Source organism: Onychostoma macrolepis, chromosome 22 (assembly GCF_012432095.1).
Source record: "Onychostoma macrolepis isolate SWU-2019 chromosome 22, ASM1243209v1, whole genome shotgun sequence".
Classification (NCBI taxonomy): Eukaryota; Metazoa; Chordata; class Actinopteri; order Cypriniformes; family Cyprinidae; genus Onychostoma; species Onychostoma macrolepis.
In genome coordinates, this window is record NC_081176.1 from 16,942,540 (window position 1) to 16,954,134 (window position 11,595).

At 39.3% G+C, this 11,595-nt stretch overlaps 1 long non-coding RNA gene across 1 annotated transcript; it reads right to left on the reverse strand.

The window, feature by feature from the left end:
- Positions 1-532: 532 nt before the first annotated feature.
- LOC131529712 (uncharacterized) lies at positions 533-2,556 on the reverse strand. Its single transcript, XR_009268188.1, has 3 exons — positions 2,485-2,556; positions 1,724-2,326; positions 533-1,620 (listed from the first exon to the last, which is right to left on the reverse strand). It is a non-coding gene; the product is annotated as an uncharacterized LOC131529712 (long non-coding RNA).
- Positions 2,557-11,595: the final 9,039 nt, after the last annotated feature.

Genomic DNA, 11,595 nt, shown 5'->3' on the forward strand with positions numbered 1-11,595 from the left:
GCCAAACTAGAAAAAGGTATAGAAGTTTAAGTTTAATATTATGAAAAATGCACAAAAAAATACTATTTTAAATTAAATACAAACATTTTCTACTCTAAACTGCAAGAAAATCAAAGCCATAAATCTAACCAAGTTGTGTTCCAAATTTGAGGTTGATATCGCCAATAAAAAATAAATAAATAAAAAAGCTTTCAGCATGATTTTGTTTGGCCGCTTCTCATTTGTTTCCTTTTTGTACATAATTTATTTTTAAAATGACACAAATCAGTACAAAAAAGTCCAGATGACTCATTGCTGAATTGCATGTGCTCTGATGCCTTGCGATAGCTTTGCGTGAGGAAGAGAGTGAAATTTGTATCTGTTGTTAAAAAAGTTACCTGTTCTCTTCATGTCTCATTCAAAGAAATATACATCTAAATTTTTTAAGGTCACTAAACACTCTTCCACACTAACTCACACACGTCCATGTACAAAAACAAAGTATTTGAATATTACATACTTTGTTTTTCAGAGAGATTAACTTTATCCTCAGATCAATGAGGCCTACGATAAACCACTTTCAAAAATAAACACAAAACCTGTCCTAATTGAAAGAAAACAAGCTGACAACAAGGTTGAATCCAATATTTGGTGAAAATATAGCATAATTAGAGATTTATAAGCTATTTTTTGTAGGCTGGTCATTTTTGACAGGGAACATAAGTGTGATTTCATTGCATTTTGTACAAAATAAAAGCATTTGAAAACAAACTTTCTGGTTAAACATTAAAGCACACTAGTGTGATAAACAGTGCCTTTTTTCATATTTTATTTAATATTGACAATTATCCACAAATAATGCTTTATTTTCACTCAAAAACTGAGGTGAATAAACTCAGATTAATCAGGCCTAGGATCAATCCATTACAAAAAGAAATACAAAACATGTGCTAAGTGAAAGAAAACAAGCTGACAAGAACGATTGAATACAATATTTGGTGATAATACAGCATTGCAAGCGATTTACAAGCAATTTTTAAAGGCTGGTCATTTTTGATCAGGAACACCAAATGTACTACAGGGTTTTCAACACAAGGGTCAAGACAAACCTTGGTTTGACAAAACCTTAACTGAAAGTTACAGTCAGTCAAGCATTCAAAAATTAGGAAGGATTTTATAAGATTCATGCTTCCATCCATCCATAATGCACTCTTCAATCATTTTCTTCTTTTCTAATAAAGTTGTGTTGGAAACAAGTTTCAAAATCTAACTATTTCTAAACACCAAAGCAATATATTTCTGCTGGTTATAAAAGCATTCAGCCATCAAGGAGTTATCTCAAGAAAAAGGAAAGAAAGAAAATAATTTTGTATTTTTATCACATTATGTGAACACAATTCACTTAAAAGACATACAGGTTTGGAATGACTTGAGGATGATTAAATGACTAATTCTTTGTCCTTAAACCTCAGTCCATGTATTTTAAATGTTATTATGAAGTTTGACAGTGTAATTTTACTGTTAAAGATGATCTTCTTCCTGAGACAGTTCCTCTGGCTCTTTCGCGTTCAAACAGCAGGTAAAACTGACCACAACAATAATCAAAACGCTATAGGACAGAAGCACAATAAAACCATCACGCTGAGGAGGGAAAATAAATAAATAAATCAGTCCATTTTAGAAACAACACTTTCTGCAACATATGAATACAACTTAAGATAAACGTCTACAGTCTGTGACGTACCTGTGAGTGATTGATATAGCCGAGAGTCTGTTTTTGTAGTGTAGTCTCATTTCTTCCAGGGATCATTTCGGTAGGTTTACACCATTTTATTTTTAGTTTGTCATCAAACACATACTCTCCTTTCCAGTCTGTTTTACTACAGGCAACATATTCCCCATCAATGAGCAAAAGAATGATCCAAAGAATAGGCGGAAACGTGCCTAGGAGTAAATTTATAGGAGTTTTTTGTTTCTCTTTCTTAACATATTTAACATGCCAATAGTAGAGAAGCATTAAAGCTAAAAGAAAAATCGCCGGAGCACTGAATATTAGGCCTGTTAGGGGTGTATTCATCTGAGAATCACATGGACATGAAAATTTGTGATCTGCCAAAATCTCCAATGGAATCAACAAAAGGTTTGCTGGAAAAGTGCAGAAAAATACAGATTTGCTAAGACCACCCCTAATTGTGGATGCTAATTGTGCTACTGCAGCCATCTTAGGGTCTGATATGACACATCAGCTTATTTAATATATTTGATGATCTGGTCTTTCGTGCTCAAAATATTTTTAGTTCAGTGGATAAGATAATCTTGAAGAAGTCATGGACAGAATGGTGGAATTCTGCAAAGTACAAAATGGCAGAAAATGACATACAAACAAACAATTCAGTTTATTCTAATCACCGCTTGCAAATTAATACTAAACAACACCTTTAAAAATTTTATTGAACTGATTTATTTATTTTTATTTTTAATGTTGCTGTATGTTTTTGTACTCACGCTTGTGGCTGTGTTTGCTATGTTGTCTGCAAATCGTTCTGCTGCGTTGTCTGTGAATCGTTCTGCTGCTTCATCAACTTTTAAAGGTGTCTCAACAAGAAAGAGACAGGAAGAGCTCTCCTTAGCAATGATCTGTGCTCTCAGTAAATGTGAGAAAATGTAAGTTTTTTTTGTTTTTTGTTTTTTTGTCAAGTTAGTCTGCTACCCCTTTTCAGAGTGAACATCTTGATTGTAAGAAACTTTATTATTGAAGCATACTCTTAAGAGTTTAAATAAGATCTTTCAAAAATTAAAATACTGTTTAGACGAAATCTTAAATGTTTTTAAATAAAATATTTTACTTATTTAAAAACCCTCTTAAGTACCTTGGGGTCAATATGACCCCAATCAACTCTTCTTTAGTTAAAAAATATGTTTCCCTTCACCTCAGTGGAATAAGATTTTGTTACTTTTCAACATTTTCTATCTGTATTCACATAAAAATAAATAAAAAAATGGGCTTGATTCGGTTGTTCTGAAGGTATGTAATTTTTTTTTTACTAATATGGTCTTTGGGGTCAATATGACCCCAATTGAAAATGAAAGGGAAATGCGAAAAAATCTATATATATATTTCTTTAAAATTTTTCAAAAAAATAATAATAAATCCAGCATAAGTCAGAAAATTTTCACACAGAAATGAAGACCTGGTACTAGATCACAAATGCAATGTAGAAAAGACATGCTCACTTACACGCACACACACACACACAAAAACACACACGTGTGACTGCAACAAAGAGCATTTTTTATAGAAATTGGCAAAAAAAATCAATAAATTACACACATACCCACCATTCATATGCTTATTGCAGTTGTTGTTTTTTATTTTAGTTTAGTTTTTTTTTTTGGTTTTATTTACATTTATGTAAAAAAATATTTGTTTTTATTTTACTTTTTTAGATTGAAATAAATATGTACCTGCAATCAGGTTTTAGTGACAACTTGTGTGGCATTTCTGCAAATTTATGTGCCATTATTGCAAAAGAGGGCTCTTCAAAATACATCAAATAACAAAAACAAATTCTAACCTTTGGGAAAAATACTGTTTTTAATGTATTTTATAATGTTGCAATATATACTTACAATATATATCAGAAAAGTTGTGAGAGGAGCAGTTGACCACTTCCAGAAAAATTAATGGCTCTCTATGGGCCTCTGCTGGATATATACGGTCATTACACTATTCTTTCAAAAACTGTGATTTCTACAAGTTTTCTCTAACCACCAGATGGCAGAATTGTACACCTTACACCTAGATCAATATCCAGAAACGATTTAAATTAAATTTAGATCATTTAAGAGATTTATTCATAATATTTAATATTTCACGTGCAAGCTAATGATGTAGTTGAGGATTTTTTGTGGTAAACAGGTACAAAAGTTCTTCATATCTCCCAAAACACAGCATTAATGTATAGATGAGAAGTAAACAAAAAAAAAAAACAACAAAAAAAAAAAAAAAATATATATATATATATATATATATTATTTGTATGATTAAAAATTTATAGTTTTTTTACAATTACTCTTTCAATTTTGGGGTCATATTGACCCCAAAGGACACAGGTGTAAACAGGAAAAACAGGTCTTATGAGGGTTAATTGCAAATGTAACCTAAATTCTGATTTTTTTTATTCAACAGTACTTGGTTTATCCTTTTAAAGAAGACTTGTACTTAGTTTATTTTTTTCAAAACATATTCCAGCTTAAAAGGCTAAATAAAAAGTGTCCATATCTTAGATTATTACTAGGCTGATCATGTAGCTGTGATATAGTTCTATACTTATATAGTTGTATATGACCATACTTTTTTCTGAACCGACCTTTATCAGCATGATAAATATCTGGGTGTAACCACACATCAACCACACGTTGATGTAACTGCTTGTCTGCTGGTCTTTGAAGAGTGAGTTTATGAATGTACGTAATGTACGTAATAGAATGTACATGCGTAGATGGAAATAATTATCAAGAAACTGTCTCATATCTGATATAAACTAGGACAGTGTTCATAATATAACGTAAATGTTTTCGAATGAAGATGACGGGTTGAAGCCATATTTTATTAAATCAAGCAAATTCACAGAAATATTGACGTATATAGTATGAACAAAGAGCCCTCTAACACCACGGCAAAATCTAGGAAGCAAAGCACAAGGCCTAACAATTACCATCAGATGGGAAAATACAACAAGAGCAGTGAAACTGCAGTAAACAAATTCAAACAGAAAGAATACGCAAAGTCATGGAATTGTTCTGGTTTCAAAGCGTAGCCCTATGAAAAACTTTGTGGTTTATATCTAACAATGGTGTAAGAAGGCCTAGTGCCATTAAACACACGGATAAAGTCAAGATATCTAACAGTTTTAGGTGTAGTTAGCAGGGGTCAGTCTGTTGTGTGAAAGAGTTAGAACAAGTGTTTTTGTTGTTAGACCATATTGTTCTTATTGTCTCTATTAGGGGTGTTGTGATATACCGGTATTGACGATAACCGTGATATTCAAAGCAACAATTATCAATATCGTGTTAATTTAGTGTGTGACGATATACCGGTATTGGCAATAACAGCAATATTTAAAATGAACAGGACTCTTATGATAACACCACATGTAAATACTCCAGCGCCAGTACCTGGTTGACCTCCAGGTGGCAGTATTGCGCCTTAACCCTGAAACCTGTCAAACGACGCAGCGCTCGCAGCTATCCGAGAAGAGCCGTGTTCATCAGAGTAAGTTGCCATTATTTTACTAGTCATTAGAATGGGAAATGTTACATTAACCTGTTAACAGAGATTTTCTGTGTTCATATATTTAAGTGAAGGGTGATTATTTTAATAAGTACCGTTTTTTCTTTACTCGTCTTATTTTTGTATTTGCAATCAATACGGCCTGTGCGTAGTAACACTTAATCTCTTCAAATCTGTTAACAGTTACACGATTAAAACTGATCTTGAAAAACTGAGCGACCACATTGCTACATTAAACTCTGTAAAATGTTCAGCTGGTCGCAGTGCCATGCACTTAATGCCTCATCTGCAGTCATTCCATATGCACGTTAAAACTGAATTAGCAGCGCTCTTACTACATGACTTCAGTGGCGCCGGTGCAACTATAGGTTAAAGAGCTTAAAATACAGATATACAAGCTAACAGGTTGTGTTTGTAAACTTTAATGCACTGTGAACTAACATGAACAATGAACGACTGAATTTTTATTAACATTAACAAAGAATAATAAATTGTGTAATAAATGTATTGTTAGTTAATACATTAATGTTATCAAATCACATCTTATTGTAACGTGTTACCATTAATATTTATTCATCATACTGTTGAAATTGACAGTATTTTTTCTCTTGTTATTTCATAGGAGCTCCAAAGAAGACAAAGAAAGCTAGAGTCTTGTGCCCTGCGTTTATCAGTATCCTTATGTTCGTTGGGTGAAAAAGAAAAAACATGACACTTTTGTAACTGACTAAAAACTAATATTTAAGCTAAACAAACATTTGCAATTGTGAAAAATTAAGAGATGTTAAAAACTGGTGACCGCATGTTTTCTTAAAGAACAGACAGATGTTGCTAGTTAACAAAATAAATCAATTGACACAGCATCAGGTTTTAGATTTGCTAATTTATTTAGGTATTTTAACTCAATCCGTTGTTTAGATTTTCTTGGTTGTGATCTTAGGCGATTTTTAATCAATGGTGCAACAAATAACAGGTGATAATTCAATATCACTCAACTTACATCAAAGATAATACTCAGATTCACCACACGGGGTCACTATAACTGTGCTTCAACTCCAAATGGAGGTTTCCCAAGAATAATCAAAAAGTAAATACAGAAAAACTCAGTGTCAATTTTTCCGAAGGTACAATTATTTCTAATGGTAGGACACACTTTTAGGGTGAAACAATACTCTTTAGGATCACACAAACATACATAAACACAGAACGACTGTCAGCATTTTCATCATATGAATTAAACAATGCTACATCGAAATCAAATGTACAAATGACATTAAGCACGCAATTCAAATACGTTATGCACTTAGACATCACATTTAACACTTACTGAATTCTGTTTTACTGAGAATCCGTAACACTAGTCATGTGCAATGTCAAACAATCTCCGTTCATGCCAATATCATCATATGTACTCACATAAATAATGGATTTAACCTAGGATGATACACTAGCGTCTTCGTCTCTCATGCACTGCTTAAACGGTCTGTCTCTGTATCGCACTCTTAGCGCATCATCATTAGCAGCCGCTCTCTTAAAGGGGAAGTACACTCTTTGCGTGCCCCACACTCTAATACCACCCGGTTACATTCTCCCCTGCCAACCTGTCAACGTCCTCGGTGACAGTGTAAGAATTTCTTAGCTCTTTGACCGCTTCTCTAAAGAACACTGTACCCAAATTGGCTATCACCTGAGAAACAGCACTGTGACTAAGGGCTGATCTAGGTTCATGGTGTGGATTTGAATGTTGACCCACGTTAGATCTGGTACTCCTTTGAGATGGGGGCAAACTAGGAACCCCACCTTGCTCTTGAGACCCTTCCCCAAGTTCTATACTGGCCGGACCTGTGGGATTACCAGGAGACACCTCTGAAGCTCCCATCTCGTTTTCAGCTTCAGTGTATGTGTGACTTTCATCTCCGTTTGGGCCAGTACATTCCAAGAGCACTATACCTTCCTCCAATCTCTCCTCGTCCACATCCCCTGTTGAAGCTTCACCAACTTCCAGATTAGGCTCAGCACCCCTCTTGGGAGCCACTGGATCAGGGATGCGCACACATGTTCTAAGATCCACCCAATTAACTCTCCCGATGGGACCTCCTTCCACCGGTTTCATGGTATGAGTAGTCCCTTGAATCTCTATCACCCGATATTGGGTTGGATGCCAGGCGTCCTGTATTTTATTCCTTCCTAGGGGTCGATTTCTCAGGTATACGATCTGGCCAACCTCAATGGTGGGGCAATACACTTTATCCTGGGAAAGCTCAAGATGCTCTGCTGCTTTTTTCTGAGCATAAGCCTTGGCACGTTCATGAGCCTCCTTCAGCCGTCTCCGATGGAGGGCTAACCAGTCATGAGTCATCTCAGCCCCCGATTCTCATCCCACTAATGCATCCACCGGCAACTGTGGGTCCACACCGAACATCAGATAGAAAGGAGAATACCCTGTTGATGAATGTGGAGTAACGTTGTATGCATAGACCAGTTCTGCCAGATGTTCAGGCCACCGTCTTTTGGTCTCAGGAGGGAGTGTTCGAAGCAGCTCATGAAGAGTGCGATTGAAACGCTCGCACTGGGCATTTCCCGTTGGATGATGGGGGGTGGTACAGCTCTTCTTAACCCCATATAGCTTGCACAATTCTGCAATTACCTCGCTTTCGAAATTGCAGCCCTAGTCTGAATGTAGCTGTTTCGGGACCCCAAATTTCATGAACCACTCCCTCAAGAGAACTTTAGCTGTGGTGTCAGCCTTCTGGTCCCGCGTCGCAAAAGCTTGTGTGAACTTGGTGAACACATCAGTGACGACTAAGATGTTCTCCCTTCCATCAGTGGCTGGCTCCAGCAAAGTGAAATCTACTGCCACCACTTCTAGAGGCCGGCTAGCAAGGAATGACTTCATGGGTGGGTGCACTTTAGGCCGAGGCATTTTCATAAGAATGCAGCGCTGGCAATTCTTAATCCACTGCTCAACGTCTCCATGCATTCCCACCCAGTAACATCTTGACTTCAGCAGTTGCAGGGTCCTTTCAATCCCCTGGTGCCCCATACCAGCATGCGCACACTCTCAAGCACCTGGGTTCTTAAACAGGCAGGGACTAACAGTTGGAAGCACTCCCCATGATGCACATCCTCCACTACCCGATACAACAATCCCTCCTTTTCCCTTAATCGGGTCCACTGCTTCAGCAAGGATCGTACAGATTTAGACAGGATCTTCACCTCCAAGCCTGCAGGTTTACGTTTCTGATCCCAAAAGATACTGAACTCCTTCAACACTGGATCTTGACTCTGAAACGTGACCAACTGCTCTTTAGAATAGCCAGGCCAAATAGGAGTACTCCCTTGCGCCTCCATGGTTGCCAGTCCACCTGCTTCCACAGCACGCAACTGCTGGACTTCGCACCTCTCTATTCCTGCATGGACCAATTCGGCATCAAGAGCAGTCCCACGTCATACCAGGCTACAAATAGTCACACAGTTGTCATATTCAGCATCTTCCGGGTCTACCACGGGCTCCCCTGCCAAGGGCTGCCTAGACCATGCATCTGCGGCATGATTACACCGACCTGGTCGGTTATTGGACATTGAAATCAAATGCCGCTAGCTGCACCACCCACCTTTGTTTGACGCCTCCTAGCTTGGCAGTGTTCAGGTGACATAATGGGTTATTATCTGTGATGACAGTAAATTTGGAACCCAGCAAGTAGCTCCGGAATTTTTCAGTTACTGCCCACTTGAGACTCAGCAGCTCTAATTTCATGCTGCTATAATTCTTGTCATTCCTTTCAGCGTTTCGCAACCTTCGGCTCGCGTAAGAGATCACCATTTTCTTTGCTGCTGCAGAAGGACAGCTCCTAAACCCTGATTGCTGGCATTAGTTTCAAGAATAAATGGGGCAGTAAATTCAGGAAATCCAAGCACAGGTGCACTAGTAAGTTTCTCCTTCAAAACATCGTAGGATGCCTGACACTCAGGACTCCACCCACCGATCACCTTTTGGTTAACTTTAGCTGGAGGTCCCTCATTCAGACATTGGTTGACTAAATCATGCAGCAGCCCTGCGATTTCTGAGAAGCCAGGGACAAATCTTTTGTAGTATCCACTGAACCCGAGGACGACCTAAGAGCTTTCAGAGTAGTGGGTACCGCCCACTGCTTCACAGCAGAGATCTTGTTAGGTTCGGTGGCTATACCCTCGGCGGATACCTGTTGTCCCAAGAATGTCACGGTAGACTGTAGGAAGTAACACTTCCCTATTTTGACTTTAAATCCAGTCTCCTGTAGCCTTGTTAACACAGTCCGCAACCTCTCCAAATGCTCTGGAAATGTTTTGGAGAACACCAAAATGTCATCCAAATATACAAGTATAATATGGAAGATCAGATCACTCATGGTTGTTTGCATTAATCTTTGGAAAGTTGTGGGCCCATTATACACCCCCATCGGCATTCTCAGATGTTCGTACAGCCCAAATGGTGTGGTAAAGGCTGTCTTGTGCTGATCTTTTTCTGCTACAACCACCTGGTGATATACACTGGCCAGGTCAATGCTTGAGAAGAACTGGGCGCCCTGTAGCACATCAAAACTCTTATCCACTTGTGGCAGTGGAAATGCATCCCGCTTGGTCTTCAGATTTAGCTTGTGGTAATCCACGCACAATCTAATACTACCATCGCCCTTTCTCACTAGCACCACTGGAGATGCATAGGCGCTTGAACTCTCTTGGATAACACCCTTTCTCAACAGTTGCGCTATATGTTCCAGGGCCTCTCTATATTGGTTCAGCGGGATTCGGCGATACGGCAGGTTAACTGGCACATCGTCCACCAAATGAATCTCACGCTGTACTCGGTTCATGAACCCGAGATCCTCATCCTCCAGGGCGAACACATGAGCATATTCAGTGAGTAATGCTTTCAACTCTGCTTGCTGTCCAGCTGAGGTACCACTTTAGACCACTGCTCTTGATTTGATGGTGACTTGGCCCCCAGAGAAATATCTTCGGCATTAGCAGAAATGCGATGGAATGTTACCTCGTGTCCTGGGTCATTATCCACCAGCTCTACTTGCAACAGGACACCGATGCGAGTCCTAGGGAGCAACCACACATCCTCATTAGACATGTTAAGAACTTGGACTGGGCCCTCAATATGGTGTGAACTAACTACTGTTGGCATAACCAGCAAACCTCTTGGCAACGGTAAGTGGGTTGGCTCTAGCAGCCACTTGCTTTCACCTTTAGCACTCACAAGCCATCCTTTTGCTATTACCATAGTTATGGAGGCCGCTGGCACATGGATAACACTCCTCCCTGCTCCACAGGCCACCCGACTCTTACGAACATCACAGGTCTGTACATGCTGGAACACGTTCCTCCAATCAGTCTCTAGCCCCCCTTGCAATGGAGCCTCGAACTCAGACTGCACTATCTGCCTGCACCGACTTATGATGTTCATACCCACAATATAAGAAACAGCTTTTGAGGAGGGTGAAGGATCCTTTACCACTAAGAAACCGCAATTTGGGATCTTTCTGCCCATAGTCTCTATTTCCAGCTCAAGTATGGGATGTCCAATCCATTGGCGGCAGTAAGCTTGAGCCACCCAGCGGTTGAAAGCATGTCTGCATCATCACCTCCCAAGTGCTGTCGGAAAAAAATTCTGATATCGTACTAACTTGGCCGCCTGTGTCCAAGAGACAGGATACTTCTACCCCAAGGACCTTAATATCTACTTGGGGGCATGTTCCCACTGCCCGCTTCAGCAGTTCTTCTTGACTTGAGTCTACAGGTTCCCCCAGATTGCTCGACTCACAGCAACCGGGTTGTCACATTTCCCGACTCACTGGAAAGGGGTGAAGGTTTTTTAGAGCTGAGTTTCTGCGGGAAGTTCCTCTCAATATGCCCTGGTTCCTGACATTTTAGGCATATGGGCTGGCCATCCTCCATGAACTGTAACTGGGCTCTTGTGTTATTTGCTCGCAGACCCCCAATCCCCTGTTGTGGTGTCAATAAGCCTTTAACAGCCTGTGTTAGCTCAAGGATCTGCCTCCCCTGTTCAGTGACTACATCCATTACCTGAGACAAAGTGACTGGGTTGTGGCCCATGGCTTTCATTTCTGCACACTGTGCACTCTCACTGAAGGAGCCATAAGTACCACTTCGACTTTTAGGGGTACGAACCCTCCCTGACTGCTCCTCCCTGCCCTCTACCATGGAAGACTCAGGTTTCTCCCTTACATACCGTCTAAGTTCTGTTGTAAACCTATGTCTTCTAAAGTTTAGGCAACTCAGAAGTGAAGACCAGGAGACTTCGGGTTGTATCTTCA